Consider the following 13,943-nt stretch of genomic DNA (forward strand, 5'->3'; position numbering starts at 1 on the left):
CTTGAGTATGCACAAATCTGCCAGGACCTAGGATCAAGAGAGACACTCAAGAGAGACACTCAAGTCTTTTAGTACTGTATCTCTTGATACAATGATGAAAATAATCATGGCCTCTAAACATTCAAGCTGCATACTGGACCCTATTCCAACTAATCTACTGAAAGAGCTGCTTCCTGTGCTTGGCCCTCTTATGTTGAACATAATAAACGGCTCTCTATCCACCGGATGTGTACCAAACTCACTAAAAGTGGCAGTAATAAAGTCTTTCTTGAAAAAGCCAAACCTTGACCCAGAAAATATAAAAAACTATCGGCCTATATCGAATCTTCCATTCCTCTCAATTTTTAGAAAAGGCTGTTGCATAGCAACTCACTGCCTTCCTGACGACAAACAATGTATACGAAATGCTTCAGTCTGGTTTTAGACCCCATCATAGCACTGAGACTGCACTTGTGAAGGTGGTAAATAACCTTTTAATGTCATCAAACCGAGGCTTTGCATCTGTCCTCGTGCTCCTAGACCTTAGTGCTGCTTTTGATTCGATCGGTCACCACATTCTTTTGGAGAGATTGGAAACCCAAATTGGTCTACATGGACAAGTTCTGGCCTGGTTTAGATCTTATCTGTCGGAAAGATATCAGTTTGTCTCTGTGAATGGTTTGTCCTCTGCCAAATCAACTGTACATTTTGGTGTTCCTCAAGGTTCTGTTTTAGGACCACTATTGTTTTCACTATATATTTTACCTCTTGTGGATGTCATTCGAAAACATAATGTTAACTTTCACTGCTATGCGGATGACACACAGCTGTACATTTCAATGAAACATGGTGAAGCCACAAAATTGCCCTCGCTAGAAGCCTGTGTTTCAGACATAAGGAAGTGGATGGCTGCAAACTTTCTACTTTTAAACTCGGACAAAACAGAGATGCTTGTTCTAGGTCCCAAGAAACAAAGAGATCTTCTGTTGAATCTGACAATTAATCTTAATGGTTGTACAGTCGTCTCAAATAAAACTGTGAAGGACCTCGGCGTTACTCTGGACCCTGATCTCTCTTTTGAAGAACATATCAAGACCATTTCAAAGACAGCTTTTTTCCATCTACGTAACATTGCAAAAATCAGAAACTTTCTGTCCAAAAATGATGCAGAAAAATTAATCCATGCTTTTGTCACTTCTAGGTTAGACTACTGCAATGCTCTACTTTCCGGCTACCCGGATAAAGCACTAAATAAACTTCAGTTAGTGCTAAATACGGCTGCTAGAATCCTGACTAGAACCAAAAAAATTGATCATATTACTCCAGTGCTATCCTCTCTACACTGGCTTCCTGTCAAAGCAAGGGCTGATTTCAAGGTTTTACTGCTAACCTACAAAGCATTACATGGGCTTGCTCCTACCTATCTCTCTGATTTGGTCCTGCCGTACATACCTACACGTACGCTACGGTCACAAGACGCAGGCCTCCTAATTGTCCCTAGAATTTCTAAGCAAACAGCTGGAGGCAGGGCTTTCTCCTATAGAGCTCCATTTTTATGGAACGGTCTGCCTACCCATGTCAGAGACGCAAACTCGGTCTCAACCTTTAAGTCTTTACTGAAGACTCATCTCTTCAGTGGGTCATATGATTGAGTGTAGTCTGGCCCAGGAGTGGGAAGGTGAACGGAAAGGCTCTGGAGCAACGAACCGCCCTTGCTGTCTCTGCCTGGCCGGTTCCCCTCTTTCCACTGGGATTCTCTGCCTCTAACCCTATTACAGGGGCTGAGTCACTGGCTTACTGGGGCTCTCTCATGCCGTCCCTGGAGGGGGTGCGTCACCTGAGTACGTTGATTCACTGATGTGGTCATCCTGTCTGGGTTGCCCCCCCCCCCCCTCCCTTGGGTTGTGCCGTGGCGGAGGTCTTTGTGGGCTATACTCAGCCTTGTCTCAGGATGGTAAATTGGTGGTTGAAGATATCCCTCTAGTGGTGTGGGGGCTGTGCTTTGGCAAAGTGGGTGGGGTTATATCCTTCCTGTTTGGCCCTGTCCGGGGGTGTCCTCGGATGGGGCCACAGTGTCTCCTGACCCCTCCTGTCTCAGCCTCCAGTATTTATGCTGCAGTAGTGTATGTGTCGGGGGGCTAGGGTCAGTTTGTTATATCTGGAGTACTTCTCCTGTCCTATTCGGTGTCCTGTGTGAATCTAAGTGTGCGTTCTCTAATTCTCTCCTTCTCTCTTTCTTTCTCTCTCTCGGAGGACCTGAGCCCTAGGACCATGCCCCAGGACTACCTGACATGATGACTCCTTGCTGTCCCCAGTCCACCTGGCCGTGCTCCTGCTCCAGTTTCAACTGTTCTGCCTTATTATTATTCAACCATGCTGGTCATTTATGAACATTTGAACATCTTGGCCATGTTCTGTTATAATCTCCACCCGGCACAGCCAGAAGAGGACTGGCCATCCCACATATGCTCTCTCTAATTCTCTCTTTCTTTCTCTCTCTCGGAGGACCTGAGCCCTAGGACCATGCCCCAGGAATACCTGACATGATGACTCCTTGCTGTCCCCAGTCCACCTGACCGTGCTGCTGCTCCAGTTTCAACTGTTCTGCCTTATTATTATTCGACCATGCTGGTCATTTATGAACATTTGAACATCTTGGCCATGTTCTGTTATAATCTCCACCCGGCACAGCCAGAAGAGGACTGGCCACCCCACATAGCCTGGTTCCTCTCTAGGTTTCTTCCTAGGTTTTGGCCTTTCTAGGGAGTTTTTCCAAGCCACCGTGCTTCTACACCTGCATTGCTTGCTGTTTGGGGTTTTAGGCTGGGTTTCTGTACAGCACTTTGAGATATCAGCTGATGTACGAAGGGCTATATAAATTTGATTTGATTTGATTTGATTTGTTGCAGACAGCCTACATGGAGGAGGTGAGGCCACTTGGAGTGTGGTGTCAGGAAAATAACTTCACACTCAATGCCAACAAAACAAAGGAGATTATCATGGACTTCTGGAAACAGCAGAGGGAGCAGCCCCCTATCCACATGGACAGGACAGTAGTGGAGAAGGTGGACACTTTTAAGTTAATCGGCGTACACATCACGGACAAACTGAAATGGTCCGCCCACACAGACAGCGTGGTGAAGAAGGCGCAGCAGTGCCTCTTCAACCTCAGGAGGCTGAAGAAATTTGGCTTGTCACCAAAAACCCTCACAAACATTTACAGATGCACAATCGAGAGCATCCTGTCGGGCTGTATCACCGCCTGGTACGGCAACTGTACCGCCCACAACCGCAGGGCTCTCCAGAGGGTGGTGCAGTCTACACAACGCATCACCAGGGGAAAACTACCTGCCCTCCAGGACACCTACAGCACTCTATGTCACAGGAAGGCCAAAAAGATCATCAAGGACATCAACCACCCGAGTCACTGCCTGTTCACCCTGTTACCATACAGAAGGCGAGGTCAGTACAGGTGCATCAAAGCTTGGACCGAGAGACTGAAAAACAGCTTCTATCTCAAGGCCATCAGACTGTTAAACAGCCATTACTAACACATAGAGGATACTGCCTACATACAGACTTGACATCATTGGCCACTCTAACAAATGGACCACTAGTCACTTCATTTTTGTCACTTTAATAATGATGTTTGCATATCTTGCACTACTCATCCACAATGTATACACTGTATTTTATACAATTTATTGCAGCTTGCCTATGCCGTTCTGTCATTGCTCATCCATATATTGATATGTATATATTCTTCTGTATATATATATACATATATCATATGTATATATTTGTGTGTATTAGGTCGTTTTTGTGGAATTGTTAGATTACTTGTTTGATATTTCTGCACTGTCGGAACTAGAAGCACAAGCATTTCGCTACACTCGCAATAACATCTGCTAACCATGTGTATGTGACCAATGAGATTTGATTTGATTTGATGACTGAGCAAAACAGGCAGGAATGGGGATCTATGACCCCAGATGACTGCCTGTGATCAGCTGATCCCATGGTGTTATCTGGCAACTTGGCCTAGCAACAGAGGCATGAAGTGCCAGTTTAAGTGCCCTTAGGCTCAGGCAGGGGTGGGGTGTCTACTTGGTGCAGTTAGAAGTCACACAGAATTAGAAGTCCCAAAGTTGTGTCTCTGTGTACCAGTGCCAGAGAGAGGGTTTTCTACGATGAAATTGTAATCAATAAATACATTCCTATTAGAGGATCATGCCAACACGGGCATGTTTGCAGGAAAGTATTGGCTTATTTCAGGCAAAGTGAGGTCTGCCTTCAACAGATATGTTGCCCACAATGCGCCACACTGGGAAAATGCCTTCGGGGCCAATGTGGAGCCGATAATCAAAGGCGAATTGGTCTAATATTGACAACCTACATGTGGCCAATATTTGTAGACATGCTTGCTGGGTATCCCTCCCATTGATAAACCATAGGGAAAAACGATAAGCCTCAAATACGTAACATAGTCAATTTAAATCTGTGACACCCAAAAAGAGTATGATATGTTATGTTTTGTATGATTACATAAAAGAGAAGGTTTCTTACTGTAAGCCAAACAACTAACGGAGGGAGGATGGTCGAGGAGGATAGGAGGGCACGTAATGCGAACATCTAGCAACCCAAAGGTTGTGTGTTCAAATCACACCACAGACAACTTTGGTATTTTAGCAACTTTGCAACTACTTACTACTTTGCAGCTACTTAGCATGTCATCTAACCCTTCCCGCTAACCATAACCTTAACCTTGACCCCTAACCCTAACTCCTAACCTTAACCCTAACCCCTTACCCTGACCTTAACCCCTATCCCTAACCCCCAGCTTAGCTAACGTTAACCACCTAACCACCTACAGTAGCTAACGTTAACCAAAACAAGGTGGAATTCGTATGATATGTTATACAGTATATTGCTAATTCGGAACATATCATACTAAATGGATGATGGATACCCATCAAATGAATACATAACATATGAAACATATCAGACTGAGTGGAGGGAGACAGATTTACGTTTACTATGTTATGTCTATCCCTAAGTGCAGGTTGCAGTAGTAGAAAACTGTGCTAGGCACAGATGCAACATTTGGCTACCTGCTCTCAATTCATTTGGAAAAAAATTCACATTTTGCCCATGAATCAAATAAACGACATGCCTTTTTACTTATCAATGTAAACCCATTTTTTATATTTATTCATGAAATTGAATTAACCAGTACATTATTAGGTAAACTATTGACCTACATCTATTTGGAGCTATTTCTGACAAAGTGATTACTTGGTGTGATAAGAATCCCTTCACCACCAAGGAAAGAAATCACAGTGACTCACATACAGCTGCATGGCACATGTGAAAGGCAGCGAGAGTATTACTTAAATCAAGCATGGCTGTGTGGAAAATCCTCTAAGTGCAACTGCCAGGGAGGCAGATGTGGAACCGCACAATATCTGTGAGATGTGAGAGAGCAGGAGTGTGGACAGAGAGAACAGATGGAAAATTCCACGGTAATGGAATTATGCTGAGACTCAGATTTTCTATTTAAAATGTATGCCAAACAAACAACATTGAATTCAAAGTTTAACAAACCATACAACTCCATGCAAGAGGACTACTTCGAACAATTTACATAGAAAATGTCACAAAAACACATATGCAGATGCAAAGTTTGGTAACAGAATTATGGTCAAATCCACCTCGTTTTTTTTATGCGACCACATTTTCAAAAAACTCTTCTTCTAAGCATTAAGACTGAAAGATGTCTTGAGGAATAATGGGGTGTCAGCTATGACATGACACCTTGAGTTTGAAAAAATCTATCTTTGGTTATTGAAATACAGTAAGTTAAGTGGATTTATACCCTGTAACATAATTACGCTTACGGAATGGGTCCCTGATCTGTACCACACAGAAATCCTTATGGATATCATTCTCTTCATGGTGATGTATCCTGAATAGGTACACAAAGGTAAACATGTGCAATATCATCCTTTGCATATTTGGATATTATTTCGACATACTGGCTATTATTCTAATGAGCTCCGCCCCCAAACAAGGCCAAATTTGGTTGGTCTGGACCGGACCAAATCTGAACCAATCATAGAGGTCTATGTTTCACAAGTTTGGACATCACAGTGCAGCACAGTAGAGCACAGTAGAGTACAGTACAGCACATCACAGTAGAGTAGAGTTCAGTGCAGTAGAGTTCTGTATAGGACAGTAGAGTACAGTAGAGTAAAGTATATTATACTGTACTCTACTATCGTGTAATCTAGTGTACTGTACTGAACTCTACTCTACTGTACTCCACTGAAATCTACTCTACTTCTATTCACTGTACTGTACTCTACTGTGCTTCACTGTACTGGACTGTATTCTACTGTGCTGTCCAAACTTGTGAAACATAGACGTCAATGATTGGTTCAGATGTGGTCAGGTCACCAATCCCGGACATCTTTGTTGAGCCAAATCAAGGCGGTCTGGAACGGATGCAACATACAACAATTTCAACAATTTTTCTGAATTGCAGTTCATATAAGAAAACCAAGCAATTTAAATACAATAATTAGGCCCCAATCTATGGATTTCACATGACTGGGAATACAGATATGCATCGGTTAGCCACAGATATCTTAAAAAATAAGGTAAGGGTGTGGATCAGAAAACCAGTCAGTATCTGGTGTGACCATTTGTCTCATGCAGCGCGACAAATCTCTTTCACATAGAGTTGATCAGTCTGTTGATTGTGGCCTGTGAAATGTTGTCCCACTCCTCTTCAATGGCTGTGCGAAGATGCTGGGTGACAATGGGTGACATGTCTGGTGAGTATGAAGGCCATGGAAGAACTGGGACATTTTCAGCTTGTGTACAGATCCTTGCGACATGGGGCTGTGCATTATCATGCTGAAACATGAGGTGATGGCAGCAGATGAATGGCACGACAATGGGCCTCAGGATCTCGGCAACTGCACCGCCCACAACCGCAAGACTCTCCAGAGGCTGGTGCAGTCTGCACAACGCATCACCGGGGGAAAACTACCTGCCCTCCAGGACACCTATAGTACCCGATGTCACAAGAAGGCCGAAAAGATCATCAAGTACATCAACCATCTGAGCCACTGCCTGTTCACACCGCTACCATCCAGAAGGCGAAGTCAGTACAGGTGCATCAAAGCTGTGACCGAGAGAAAAACAGCTTCTATCTGAAGGCCATCAGACTGCTAAACAGCCATCATGAACTCAGAGAGGCTGCTACCTACATTGAGACCCAATCACTGGCCACTTTAATAAATGGATCACTAGTCACTTTACACAATGCACTCTGAATAATGCCACTGTTAATGTTTACATATTTGACATTACTCATATCACGTATATACTGTATTTCATACCATCTATTGCACCTTGCCTATGCCGCTCGGCCATCGCTCATCCATATACTTACTTGTACATGTTCTCATTCACCCCTTTAGATTTGTGTTTATTAGGTAGTTGTTGGGGAACTGTTAGATGATTTGTTAGCTATTACTGCACTGTCGGAACTAGAAGCACAAGCCTTCCGCTAAACTCGCATTAACATCTGTTAGCCATGTGTATGTGACAAATACAATTTGATTTGATTTGATTTGAAATATTGTACGGATGATAGGCGGGCAGGCGGGCGGGCAGGTGGGCGGGCAGGTGGGTGGGTAGGTGGGCGGTCAGGCGGGTGGGTTGAATAAAGAGAAAACTAAAAAATCTGTAAATGTATTATTCTTGTGCAATTTTTATCTATAGACTACATGGAGGGTTTTCTTTCATTACTTTAGGCTATCTGGCGTTAGTGCTTAAGCCTAAGCTTTAGAGCTTAACTGGAGTTATACACGCAGACGACAAATGTTTTTTGGAATGGACAGGAAAAGTTAATGTCATCCACCGTGGCAAAAAAAGCACAATGTCAGAGTTCAGTTCAATGAGAGAATAGCAGTGAAATGGAGAGTTGAAAATAAAGAGAAGGGAGGGCCAGAAAAGTCATGTTTGGAAAAGACTTGGTGAAGTGGTACAGAGGATGATAGCAGTGTCTCTATGTTTTATGTGATGATTGTGAGGCGTTATAAAATTCAACAGTCACAAGACGGGGACTTCAAATAGGCCCATGGCACGTCAAGGGAACTGTAGCCTACTGTTAGGTTTAAATGGAAACTGAAATCTGGACACTGACTGTGGGTTTATAACCTCTCACATTGCTGAAATATCAACTCCTGCAGAATTATTATAATTATACACCAAATCTAGGAAAAACTTTGGTCCCGGGAAATATGATGCATTTCTTTCAGCATCTTGAGAGAAGGCGAATGTGAACTTAGATACCGTCTGTAGCGGTTCTATCTTTATCAGTGTCATAAAAGCTGATAGTATATCAACCACATAAAATAGGCTATGTACCCACGCCGAACTGAAGTCTTATCAGAAACATGTTGGTCGTTTTCACATGCAGCTTCTATTTCCTTACAATCGGTAAAACTGATGTCATTTGGAAATGTTCCTTCTTTTTTTCCTGGAGTAACTGCCTTTTATCCATAAATGTCTTTGCTGGATGAAAGAAGCAGAGATTACAGAGGAAACTTGACCAATGTCAACTAGATTGAAGCATTCACATTATCTTTTTATGACATTATTCTGTTGAGCAAGGGCTTATTTAGTCTTCTAGGGCAACCTACAGTACACTGAGTGTATAAAACATTAAGAACATGACAGACTGACATAGACTGACCAGGTGAATCCAGGTGAAAGCTATGATCCCCTAAACAGTTGAAGTCGGAAGTTTACATACACCTAGGTTGGAGTCATTAAAACTTGTTTTTCAACCATTCCACAAATGTCTTGTTAATAAACTATAGTTCTGGCAAGTCGGTTAGGACATCTACTTTGTACATGACACAAGTAATTTTTCCAACAATTGTTTACAGACAGATTTTTCACTTATAAATCACTGTATCACAATTCCAGTGGGTCAGAAGTTTACATACACTAAGTTGGCTGTGCCTTAAACAGCTTGGAATATTCCAGAAAATTATGTAATCGCTTTAGAAGCTTCTGATAGGCTAATATACATCATTTGTTTGAGTCAATTGGAGGTGTACCTGTGGATGTATTTCAGATCCTACCTTCAACCTCGGTGCCGCTTTGCTTGACATCATGGGAAAATAAAAAAAAATCAGCCAAGAACGTAGACCTCCATAAGTCTGGTTCATCCTTGAGAGCAATTTCCAAATGCCTGAAGGTACCACGTTCATCTGTACAAACAATAGTATGCGAGTATAAACACCATGGGACCACGCAGCCGTCATACCGCTCAGGAAGGAGACGCGTTCTGTCTCCTACACATGAACGTCCTTTGTTGCAAAAAGTGCAAATCAATCCCAGAACAACAGCAAAGGACCTTGTGAAGATGCTGGAGGAAACAGGTACAAAAGTATCTATCCACAGTAAAATGAGTCCAATATCGACATAACCTGAAAGGCTGCTCAGCAAAGAAGAAGCCATTGCTCCAAAATATGTATAAAAAAGCCAGACTACAGTTTACAACTCCACATGGGGACAAAGGTTGTACTTTTTGGAGAAATGTCCTCTGGTCTGATGAAACAAAAATAGAAGTGTTGGCCATAATGACCATCGTTATGTTTGGAGGAAAAAGGGGGAAACTTGCAAGCTGAAGAACACCATCCCAACCATGAAGCACAGGGGTGGCAGCATCATGTTGTGGGGTTGCTTTGCTGCAGGAAGGACTGGTGCACTTCCCCAAAACAATGGCATCATGAGAATGATAATTATGTGGATATATTGAAGCAACATCTCAAAACATCAGCCAGGAAGTTAAAGCTTGGTCGCAAATGGTTCTTCCAAATGGACAATGACCCCAAGCATACTTCCAAAGTTGTGGCAAAATGGCTTAAGGACAACAAAGTCAAGGTATTGGAGTGGCCATCACAAAGCCCTGACCTCAATCACATAGAAAATGTGTGAACAGAACTGAAAAAGCATGTGCGAGCAAGTAGGCCTACAAACCTGACTCAGTTACACCAGTTCTGTCTGGAGGAATGGGCCAAAATTCACCCAACGTATTGTGGGAAGCTTGTGGAAAGCTACCTGAAACGTTTGACCCAAGTTAAACAGTTTAAAGTCAATGCAACCAAATACTAATTATGTGTATGTAAACTTCTGACCCACTGGGAATGTGATGAAAGAAATACAAGCTGAAATAAACCATTCTCTCTATTATTCTGGCATTTCACATTCTTAAAATAAAGTGGTGATCCTAACTGACCTAAAAAAAAGTGAATTTTCACTAGGATTAAATGTCAGGAATGGTGAAAAACTGAGTTTAAATGTATTTGGCTAAGGTGTATGTGAACTTCTGGCTTCAAATGTAGGGGAGGAGGCAGGTTCAAGAAAGATTTTAAGCCTTGAGACAATTTAGACATGGATTGTGTATGTGTTCTATTCAGATGGTGAATGGGCAAGACAAAATATTATATATATAAGTGCCTTTGAACGGGGTATGGTAGTAGATGCCAAGCTCACCAGCTCACCAGCCTGGTCTCAAAGACTAGAGGTAACATAGTAAATGTCAATCTGACATACAAATTGGTATGATCTGTTACTTTTTGGTATGGTTACATAAGACAGATGGTTACTTAAGGCAGAAACTAAAGTAGGGTGGTTGGTTGGGGTGGATGGTTGGACGTATAACGTACACGTCAAGCAACTCAAAAGTTGCGAGTTAGAATATCATCATGGACAACTATAAAACTTTAGCTAATTAGCAACTTTCAACTACTTAGCTTAACCCTAACCCCTAATCTTAACCCTAACCCCTAACTTAGCTAACATTAGCCTGCTAGCCACCGAGCTAGAATTAGTAAAATATGATACGTTTTGCAAATTTTGAACATATTGTATGCTTTGAAAAATTCTTACCATATAACACAAATTGACTGCACAAAACATTAAGAACACATATATGTTACGAATTACAGTGTATAATGATAGAAGAGAAATTGTATGGATCTAATTATAAACAAGTTGACTAACATTTAGCCTACCAAAATGTCAGAAAATTATAAGCAGAAACATATTTAAATCAGGCAAAAATATATACTGCACTCCATGCCCCAAAACATGTCTGCTGTCTCTGACTGTAGCCTATAGTGCCTTTTCTATATTACCAGTTTAGGGTTGGGTGCAGGCCTCAAGATTGTCACTTTTTCACATACAGTGCATTCGGAAAGTATTCAGACCCCTTGACTTTTTCCACAATTTGTTACCTTACATCCTGTTTCTCTACAAACAATACACCATAATGACAAAGCAAAAACAGGTTTGTAGAAATTTTTGCACATTTAAAAACAAAAAACGGAAATATCACATTTACATAAGTATTCAGACCCTTTACTCAGTACTTTGTTGAAGCACATTTGACAGCGATTACGGCCTTGAGTCTTCTTGGGTATGACGCTACATGCTTGGCACACCTGTATTTGTGGAGTTTCTCCCATTCTTCTCTGCAGACCCTCTCAACCTCTGTCAGGTTGGATGAGGAGCTTCACTGCACAACTATTTTCAGGTCTCTCTAGAGATGTTGAATCGGGTTCAAATCCGGGCTCTGGCTGGGAAACTCAAGGACATTCAGAGACTTGTCTATGCCACTCCTGCTTTGTCTTGGCTGTGTGCTTAGGGTCGTTGTCCTGTTGGAAGCTGAACCTTCGCCCCAGTCTGAGGTCCTGTGTGCTCTGGAGCAGGTTTTCATCAATTATCTCTCTGTACTTAGCTCCGTTCATCATTCCATCGATTCTGACTGGTCTCGCAGTCCCTGCAGCTGAAAATGCTCAGCTTGCAGGGCAACCAGCTCTAGGAAGAGTCTTCTTCCATTTAGGTATGATGGAGGCCACTGTGTTCTTGGGGACCGTAAATGCTGCAGACATTTTTTGGTAGCATTTCTGTGCCTCGACATAATCCTGTCTTTGTGCTCCATGGACAATTTCTTCAACCTCACGGCTCGATTTATTATTATTATTTTTTTGCTCTGACATGCACTGTCAACTGTGGGACCTTATATAGACAGGTGTGTACCTTTCCAAATCATGTCCAATCAATTGAATTTACCACAGGTGGACTCCAATCAAGTTGAAGAAACATCTCAAGGATGATCAACGGAAACAGGATGCACCTGAGCTCAATTTCATAGCAAAGGGTCTGAATGCTTTTGTAAATATGATATTTCTGTTTGATTTTTAAAAATAAAATAGCAAAAAATAATAATAATAATGTTTTCACTTTGTCATTATTGGGTATTGTGTGTAGATTGATGAAGATTTGTATTTATTTAATCAATTTTAGAATGAGGCTGTAACGTAACAAAATGTTGAAGTCAAGGGGTCTGAACTCTTTCCGAATGCACTTATAGTCAGGCTGTTGCTGACAGGTTACAGTTATGGGCGGGTGCAGGTGAACAAACAGCTGACCTGCACACCACTAGTATCTATGTCTAAATTTCCCCAAAACATAGACTCTTACCCACTGGGCAAAAACTGGTTGAATCAACATTGTTTCCAAGTCATTGAAAAAAACGAAACAATATAATGAAACTGAGTGGATTTTTTAAAGTCATCAAGGTAAGGAAATGTTGTGGTATTATCACCCAACTTTGAACCTACATCTAATGGCATGGTGAATTTCTTTGTTGATTTCACCTTGAATTCACGTTAGTTGACAACTCAATCAAATGCTGACGCCTGTGCCCAGGGGCAGTCTCTTTCATTTGACACCCAATTTTGAAATGCTCCTCTGAACTTCACATGTATGCTCATGGGTCCTTTTACATGGAAATGGCCAGATCTAGGAAGACGGTGCTCATTCATCTTTGGTGGTAATCCGTTAATGAGATCACGCTATTCTCCTCTTATTGCAGCTCATGAGATTACACTGTTCTCCTCTTATAGCAGGTCATCGATTTATGCCAGACAACGTCGCTCTCAAAGCGCACTGATCCAGAACTGGAGTCACTCCCTTTAAAACCATTAGCACACTTTCCTCCTATCAGTGTGTCACGCCCTGACATTAGAGATCCTTTTTATGTCTCTATTTTGGTTTGGTCAGGGTGTGAGTTTTGGTGGGCATTCTATGTTGTGTGTTTCTATGATTTTCTATTTCTATGTTTTGGCCAGGTATGGTTCTCAATCAGGAACAGCTGTCTATCGTTGTCTCTGATTGGGAACCATAATTAGGTAGCCCTTTTTCCCACCTGTGTTTGTGGGAAGTTAACTCTGTTTGATGGCACATAGCCTGAAGCTTCACGGTTTGGTTTGTATTGTTGGCGTCATTTTGAATAAAAGAGAAAATGTACGCTCACCACGCTGCACCTTGGTGTAGTGCTCTGTTATCACAGTGCTCTGTTATCAATACACCTTGGCCTCACTCTTTAAAGAGGTAGTGGGAAAAGAGGAATTATCTTTAGAATTGTGCTACTGGCTCTATTCAATAAATTTTGTGTGGATTTCTTAGCGAATATGTCTAGAAATAATAGACATAGTTGCCATTGTAACAAGTTCGTGTTGATTCCTCATGAGAGTTTTTAGGGAATAATGAGATACTACCACATCAGCAGGAGCAGTAGGACTTGCGACAAACCTACATTTCAGGTCATTATGAGATTGTCAGAGCTAGCTATCAAATATTTGACAAACACCACCAATAAAAGTCCTAATCTGTTTCCATGGGAACTCAGAGAATTGGGCTTGAGCCCTGACACATGCAGAGAGAGAGAGAGAGAGGCAATACCAAGATCAAGTGCCTGATAGAAATTGTCAGTGTTTTCTCGTCCCAAAGTATGTACTTTAGCTTTTCTAATCACAGTAACTGCATTGTACATGACATTATTGTTCTTGTAGGCACGACTTTAGCTACTTGAT

This window comes from Oncorhynchus mykiss, chromosome 12 (assembly GCF_057628025.1).
Source record: "Oncorhynchus mykiss isolate SJ-2025 chromosome 12, ASM5762802v1, whole genome shotgun sequence".
NCBI classification, from domain to species: Eukaryota; Metazoa; Chordata; class Actinopteri; order Salmoniformes; family Salmonidae; genus Oncorhynchus; species Oncorhynchus mykiss.